Source organism: Capsicum annuum, chromosome 3, assembly GCF_002878395.1.
Source record: "Capsicum annuum cultivar UCD-10X-F1 chromosome 3, UCD10Xv1.1, whole genome shotgun sequence".
Taxonomy (NCBI): domain Eukaryota; kingdom Viridiplantae; phylum Streptophyta; class Magnoliopsida; order Solanales; family Solanaceae; genus Capsicum; species Capsicum annuum.
The window spans coordinates 52,257,319-52,266,542 of record NC_061113.1 but is presented as its reverse complement, the minus strand read 5'-3'; the positions used below and the strand labels follow the sequence as shown (position 1 = coordinate 52,266,542).

The window sequence follows — 9,224 nt, the reverse complement described above, 5'->3', positions numbered from 1 at the left end:
GCGACTTGAATGGTTAAGTGTAGTGACTTGAAATGTGATTACTTACTTGAAAATGGTCATGTGGAGTGACTTAAGAATGTGAACTTGTGTTTTGAAAATGGCTAAATTCATATAATTGTTCAAAGTTACTAAAATGGGTAAAAACTTGTAAGGTCATTAAGACTTTAATTAGGTATAAAATTGATAAAATAAATTTATGTGAGCACTACCAAACTCAAGGATCCTCCCTTGTATGTATGTATGTATGTATGTATGTATATATATATATTAGTTTATGTTATATGTATTATTGGTGTAAATAAATTTTAAGCTATCAAGTTTCATTTATTTACTAGATGGAGAAGGCCCGTGCCTAATGAAGTAGTTAATATATGTCAGTAAAAAACAAGAAGTTAAATATTAAATGTAAATATTCCACTGAAATTTTCATTTACATACGTATTCATACAAAAATTATGAACAGGTTGATGAGGTGGCCGATAAATAGGCCTGCCGTGTTAACTTTGGTCGTACATTTTACATAGCAAATGTGGAGAAGATGATATTCATTCTCATTTACACCAAAACACACAAACTTCATTGTTGCGGTTGATTATAGGAGGTTGTTATAAGCAACCAAATATCTAGTTGTACATGCCACAACATGCCATTGAGCTTGACCGCATTCAACTTTAGATTTACCGTACCTATGGCAAAAATTTGCTCGAATGACAATTAGAGAGTGTGGTTGAATTATTCAAATTTCACAACAAATGCGGTGAGATATGGCTTAACAAACTATACTAAGTAGATATCATAAAATGGAACATGGTCATCTATTTTTAGGTGGCATCTCAGATTCCACATTTCTTGGAATAGCTTGATTTTTTCGTACCTTCATTTTTAATAACCATATGTACATACTGTAGTTCAATGGAATTGTCTTTTTTGCTAGAACAACATGACCATTAATAACTCACCAAACTTGATCTGATTGCCTAAATAATTTTACATGTCATTCTCTGTAAATACCCTAATCAACTCTCAAAACTCAGTTGTAGTAATAGAGTGCATTAGCAAACAAAATCTTTGGAAGAATAGTCATCTTTAATGTTTCTTCATAGGAGTGGGTGGGTTGAATTTTTGCTTCTTACTTTCTTCTCCGAGAACCACGGATGATGGTAATGTTCCAAAAAAGAGGGTTCCTTCTTCAGTGAAGGATACGACAACTAGTGTAGTAGGCTTGTAGCCTGAAAATTTGAAGAGTGACTTTTGTAGCTGAAGCTTAAACAGTTTATGAGCGAATAACGATTGATACAGACAACAGGTAATGGCTTTTTATAACGACCCAATTTGCTAAATCGGAATACTACACGGTGCTTATGACCCCGAGGGACCGCAAGCTAACCCATGACTGATATTTGTATCTGTATACTGCATAAGATAACTTAATAATGCGGAAACATGCACTGAAAGGCCATAAGGTTCAATACTGAACATAACTGAATAACGTAACATCTGTGTGGGGTAATAGAATACCCAAAAAAAAAACAGAAAATACTGAAGTCTGAACATGATAGTCTGTATCTAGTCTGAAAGCCTCTACTGTCTGAAGAATCTGAATAAGGAGTTGATAGGACATGTCCCCAACTAACTCCAACTAATAAGCTAGTCAATGAGATACTAGAAAATCATTATGTCCTTGAAGGATGAGGACTCACTTTTACTATGACTGCTGAATCTGAAATCTACTGTTGATCTGGAACTCGTGTCTCTGAACCTATGGTGTAACATAAAAAGAAAGCACCATAGCGCAAATGCGTCAGTACATATGTACTGAGTATACATGTGAGGTAGGCTATATCCAATGGTTCACATGCATGCTAATGCTAACTGACTGTCTAACATGAACGTGAGAATGCATACATAATTACGTAACTGTAACTGACAACGTGATATGGTGATTACTAAATCTGAATACTTATAACATGACATGACTGATAACATGAATGACTATATCTGAGTATAATTGATAACGTGGGTGACTGTAACTGACAGTCCTGAATCTGATGGAACTATCTGAGTTTTGTACTGTATCTGAGTTGACTGTATCTGACAGTTCTGAAATTTGAAGAACTATCTGAGTTCTATTACTGAGACTGATTGACTGTATCTGACAGTCCTGATTCTGTAACATGAAACTGTGGGAAGTAGTATCTAACCGACATGTCTCAAAGGTGCTATAATAGCTGAGCTGCGGTCCAATTTATGCCCTGATTGGAAGGGTGTCAATACCACGCCACTGATAAGGATAATACATGAGTAACCCTCATATAACAGGTAACTCTAGCGAGAACGGTGGAAACCCTCACATAACAGGTTAAGCCACCTCATCTACCTTCATATAGCAGGCTACGATGTCTCAACCTATGCTGGCAACATAGTTCTAAAATGCAAGGATTGCTTCTAAGAATTACACCCTCGTATAACAGGTGAGTCCCCATCCTTGGGTTCACTCGATGCTAATTCCTACTCCCATATGAATGGACACTGAACCTGATTTACTGAACTGAACTGAGCATGGACTGAGTTACTGAATTTTTGTGGCTGACGGAATACTGCTGATATCTGACAACTGACTAAGTCATGAGATCATGGAGATTTTTCCTTAGTCATAAGACTATCTGAAGTCTAAGAGTTCATAGCTTGACTGAGAGTATCGTGAAAACATGACATGGATCTAGGCACATAGCTAATATTTTGGGTACAAGTACCCCCAAGACTCGATAGAAGGGAACTGACATGACTTGATATTCTTGATACATGATAATCACCACAATAAGTTTATTGAAGCATTTCATCAAACGTCTAATAGGCATAAGCTTGTACATTTATGGGGATTTTCATGATATCATGCTAGCTAAGCAAATTTCCTTCATCTAGGCATTTTATCAAACATATGGCAGGCATAGTACATGTAAACATCATGGTATAGCAATTAAAAATCATGGTTCACTTCCAAATTCATCTTACAAGGTTTTAGTCATGAGATTTCGCAAATGTTTATCTATACTAATCAACCCACATGGAATTTATCATCAAATCATAGAATAGAAATCAATTCCTCATTTATCAACATGAAAGAGAACATACAAAGCATGAACACATGAAGAAAATTCATAACTTGTAGTTGAAAAGGGATTTTTGAACTTCATTAACGAAAGGAGCCCATGAATGAACACTATGCATACCTTAGTTCGTGATTTCGTGAAGACTGATGGTGAAACCTTCTTGAAATTGGACCTTCTATGAAAACCCTAGCTTGAGTTCTTGAGAGTATTTGAGAAAAACATCAATATTTTGGATGAATAAGGGCTAAATCTCATGTTTGGAAGCTTATATAGGGGGGAGGCAAATTGACCCTTTTAACCCTGGACACGTAATTTAACTTTCAGTAAAATTTTTTGAATTGGGCCCTTGGCGCGGTGCGGCGTTATCGCACCGTGTCACTGAAAATTGACAATTGAGAAACTGTACGGTGGCGCGACGTGGAGTTATCGCGTTGCCTCCTTGTCTACGACCTGGAAGTTTGGCGCAACGCGCCAGTATCGCGGAGCAACATTGGAAATTGACAATTGCCATTTGATCTATCTCCGTGACGCGCTGAAGACTCAGGTCAAACACTGTCTCACTAAAAGGCTCTAACTTTTTGTTCGGGTGTCGGATTAGGGCAAATTATATATCGATGGAAAGATTATTCAATTTTTTACGTGATAGGAAGTGAAAATTATGGAAATACCACGTGTATAAGAATGAATTCTTATTTTAACGCAAGTTCTAACATCGTTGAGATGATTTTCAAGCTAAGAAAAAGCACAGGTATTACACTTTTACTGAGATAAAATGATAAAAGATTGCATATTGTGTAGGGATCTGCATAATTTCGTATAGCACTATGTATATGTGGTACCTTAATAGCAACAATTTCGTATATTTAATCGGCTGTCAGGAAAAATATTTTTTCACCCAAAATTTCTGAGACTTGTTGTCAATGTGTCGCTGTCGTTTGTAATGTTAAGCTCAAAGTGGGACTTGTGATGAAAATAATAGTACAATCAATAAAGATGGTTGATGGATATAAATTATTTATATAATTTAGTATATAAAAATTATATTTTTAAATAAAATATGAATAATTATATTCGATCCTCACATATTTTCTGATGAATTCTACAAGAAAAAGAGTACAAGCAGAAAAGAAGAAATAAAGAAATAAAAGAATTCCACGGGTGTAACTACAAAAGCTTACTCACAACCGTCAAGTGAAGCAATGAAACAAGCCAAGGTTTTCAGAAGAAGTTACAAGTGACCGTCACAACCATCACTATAAAAGCTTACTCACACCCTTCAAGTGAAGGAATGAAACAAGTGAAGGTTTTCAGAAAAGTTACAAGTGACCGTCACAACCACCACTTCAAAGAATGCATTCGTTGGTTCAACATTATATTTTTCTATAAATAGAGGCATTTCTTTGATTATTAGGCATCCAACAATTAGCAAAAACAAAGTGTTGGTCTCTTGTAATAAATATTTCTTCAAGTCTTTTCCACATATCTAGTTTCTTAAATTTCAATTTTTTTTCTACTTACATAATGGAGTGATTTCTTTGTGTTGGGAGCGTTGAAGAAACTCGGTACAATATTATAATATAAATCTTATTTTAGTTCTTTTAAGACTTGATTTTATTTAAAAGCTAAATACTCCGTGTTGAAATACTTGTACTAGAAATTAGCATTACTTGATATTTTGTATTATAGTTATAGTTATATTAAGTTGTGCTTCCCACAAGGAAGAAAACTAAATATGCTATAAGTATTTTATAAAATATACGTAATAATAATTTTTAGTCTCTTGTTATTTCAAATCTTTGAAATTGCTTCTTTTGATCCTTATCCTCACAGAAGACTTATTTCAAACTATTTCTTAGATTTAAATAATCTCTATCTTATTTGTCTCAATTCATATCCTCGCGGAGGGATTGAATCAAATAAGATTGTTGATTTGAGGGGTATTTATCTTATTTTTTTTCAATCTGTATCCTCGTAGAGAGATTGTATCAAGTAAGTTTATTGATTTAAAGATTACTCGCAAGGGGTCTTTATTCCTCATAAACACATAAATCAAGTCTAGAAAGTTAATCTACAATTTCGTAGAAATTACTAAAATAATGATTTTATTATAATAAACATACCAAGTGAACTCAACAACCCCAACTTCCTCTCTAAGATAATCTTTTAAGCACAATTTCTTCACATACTTTATTTTCAAACTTAAGAAATTACTCTCTTTTCATCAATTTGATTCTCAAATAGTAGTCAAAATTCCATAAGTTTGTAGCATAGATTTTCCAATCTTTATGGGATGATATCTTAAACTATATTAGAATTTGACAGAGTACGAGCAAAAAAATCCTATATATATTGTCCTCGTCAAATTTTTGGCGCCGTTGTCGGGGATTGGCATACATCTACTTCAGACTAAGTGTTTTGATACTACTTTGAGAGCTTACTTTTCTATTTATTATTATTATTATTATTGCTAATCTCATTGTCGTCTTACTTTATTTATTTTTATTGAACTTATTTCTCTACATTATAAGTTTCAGGTAGTTTATGACCCGCTCCTCTTTAAAAAATTTAGCCAGTTATGATCCAGAAATTGAAAGAACAATTCGTTGGCGTAGGAAAGAACAAACATCAACTTCTAAAAACTTTAGCAGGATGGAACACCGGTCGGATGATGAAATTAATCCACCAGAAATTCCACCACATGCTCTAGATGATCAGTTTGATGAAGTGATGCCTAGACCCGCAAATAGAATTTTGAGGGATTACGCTAGACCAGACCACTTCAACTGTGAACCTAGTTTCCGAACCCCCCCCCCCCCCAGTAGCAGTCAACAATTTTGAAATCAGGACTGGATTAATTCAAACAATTCAACAATCATGTACTTTTCTGGTGATCCAAGTGAAGATCCACATAGTCATTTGATTGATTTCTTCGAATTAGTTAAAACTGCTAAATACAATGGAGTTTCTCCTAAAGCAATTAAGTTAAGGTTATTTTCTTTTTCCTTAAAAGGAGATGCCAAAACTTGGTTGCAAAGTTTACCTCAAAGGTCTATTACCACATGGGATTAGATGACTCAGAAATTTTTAAGCAAATATTTTTCTCCAGCTAAAACTACAAAGTTAAGACCAGAGTTTCTAATTTCTTGCAGACTGAAATTGAATCGGTTTATCAGGCTTGGGAAAGATTAAAAGCAATGTTAAGAAAATGTCCACATCATGGCATACCTGAACATATGCAATTGTATATATTTTTTATCATGGACTAAAGCCTTCTTCTAGAAATGTTATAGATGCAGCTGTAGGAGGCTCTATCATGGGTAAAACCACAGAGGAAGCACTGCAAATGATGAATGAAATCTTAGAAAATGTTATTCAATGGCCATCTGATTGCATAATCATCAAAAAGGCTGCTACGATAAATCAAGAAGATACTTTAAATACACTAACACAAAAGATTACTTCTTTGGCACAAAAGTTTGAATCTTTTCAATTGAATGTGAATTAGTCAGTTCAAGTCGAGGCTTGTGACATGTGTGAGGAAATTATCTGAATCATGAATGTCAAGCAACAAATTAGAATGATGAATATGTTAATGTCATCGGATATAAGCCATACTCTTTTGGTAGACCCTTGGCACAGAAACATCCAGGCTTTCAATGAAGTAATCCTAGTGGTGCTGAAAGTCCTCAAAGCTTTCAAAAATAATCAGTACAAGGTCCACCTGAATTTCAGAACCAAAATCATGGAAAATCAAATTTCAAATCATATCAACAAATAGTTTCCTATCAACAAAGACCCTCACAAGCCTATCCAAATATTGATGACTTATTGTATAAACACATCAAAGATACTGATGAAAAATTTAAGAGTCAAAAGACAGATTTTAAAAATCTAGAAATTCAATTAAGTCAGTTGGTAACTCTTGTGTCAGAAAAAATTCAAGGCCCCTGACCAAGCAATGTAGAGAAAAATCTGAAAGAGCACCTTAAAGCTATCACTTTATGGTCAGGTAAGAATCTTGATGAACCTTATGCGAATATTCAAGAAAAAGATCTGTCAAAGAAACAGGTAAATAAATATAAAGATGTCGAAATACTCACAGGACCATCAAAATAAAAAGAAAAAATGATTGAAGAGAAAAATAGTAAAGAAATGACTTCTACCCCTGTGACAATTCCTTCTCCTCAAAAAATGAAAAGAGAAAAGCTTGACAAGAAATTTTCTAAATTTTTAAATATTTTAAAATAAATTCATATAAATATTCCATTCACTGATTTTTTTTTGCAGATGCCTTCATACGCTAAGTTTTTAAAAGAGATTTTGTCAAGCAAAAGAAAACTGGAAGAAGCTTCTGTGGTAGTACTTACTGAAAAATGTAGTGCTATACTTCAAAATAAGCTACCAGAAAAGCTCGGTGATCCAGGTAGTTTCACAATTCCATGCACTTTGGGAGGAGTATATTTTGAAAAAGCACCGTGTGATTCTGGAGCTTCAATAAATTTAATGTCATTTTCTATTTTTAGAAAATTAGATCTTGGTGAAATAAAAAACACAAGTGTTTCTCTTCAGTTTGCAGATCAAAGTACTAAAAACCCCAAAGGAATAATTGAGAATGTCCTTGTGAAAGTAGATAAATTTATTTTTCCTGTAGATTTTATAGTACTTGAAATGAAAAAAGGGCCTAATGAACCAATAATTATGGGTAGACCATTTCTTGCGACGGGAAGAGCAATCATAGATGTCCATCAAGGACAACTGATTTTGGGAGTAGATGAAGAAAGGATTATTTTTTATATGCAAAAATGTTAAGATTTTCAGGAGATGAGATTTCATCTTCATGTTTTCAATTGATGTGATTGAAGATCTTGCAGATGAATTCCAAGATGACAAATTAACTCTAGATTTTATGGAAAGATGTTTGCTCAATTATGACTCACCACAAGATAGTGATTCACCCATCAGAAGCAATGAAAATGATTATAAAGATGAGGAAATGTAATCAGAAGAAGTTCAACAAAAAATTAAACTCAAAATACTCCCTTCCCATTTAAAATATGCATATCTTGAGCTTGAATTATTTACATTGATTATTTCATCTCCTTTGATTGTTATACAGGAACATAAATTGATTGAGGTACTACGAGCACATAGAGGATCCATAGGATGGACGGTGACAAATATCAAAGGAATTAATCCGGCTATTTGTACACACAAAATTCTCACGGAGGATAACTACAAACCAATAGTCCGGTCAGAAAGGAGATTAAATCTTGCGATGCAAGAAGTGGTTAAAAAAGAGATACTAAAACTTCTAGCGGCAGATATTATCTATCCTATTTTTGATAGTCCATGGGTAAGTCCTGTTCAGGTAGTATCAAAAAGGGGAGGTATGATAGTCATAAAAAATAAAAATAATGAGCTAATACCTACTAGAACAGTCACAGAATGGAGAGTTTGTATTGATTATAGACGTCTCAATAATGCCACCAGAAAAGATCATTTTCCTTTACCATTTATTGATCGAATGTTAGAAAGGGTAGCAGGATATGATTTTTACTATTTTCTTGATGGATATTCAGGTTATAATTAAATACCAATTGCACCCGAAGATCAGGATAAGACAACTTTCACATGCCCTCATGGAACATATGCCTATAGGAGAATGTCATTTGTTTTGTGTAATGCACTTGCCAAATTTCGGCGGTGTATGTCAGCAATTTTCTCAGACATGACCAAAAAATTCCTAGAGATTTTTATGGATGACTTTACACTTTTTGAAAAATCATTTGAAGATTGTCTTTATCACTTAACCTTAGTCCTTAAAAGATGTAAGTAGACAAACTTGATCCTTAATTGGGATAAATGTCATTTTATAATTACCGAAGGAATTATTTTAGGACATAAAATCACTGCTAAAGTGATAGAAGTTGATAAGGCTAAAATTGATATTATAGCAAGATTACCCCCTCCCACAATTGTTAAAGGCATTAGAAGTTTTCTAGGACATGCAGGTTTTTACAGATGGTTCATTAAAGACTTTTCAGAAATCTCAAAACCTCTAACTAAGCTTCTGATGAAAGATGTTGAGTTTGAATTTTTAAGTGATTGTTTAAA

General features: G+C 33.8%; 1 non-coding gene across 1 annotated transcript; it reads right to left on the bottom strand.

The window, feature by feature from the left end:
- Positions 1-6,226: 6,226 nt before the first annotated feature.
- Positions 6,227-6,333, bottom strand: LOC124897373. Its single transcript, XR_007054095.1, has one exon. It is a non-coding gene; the product is annotated as a small nucleolar RNA R71 (small nucleolar RNA).
- Positions 6,334-9,224: the final 2,891 nt, after the last annotated feature.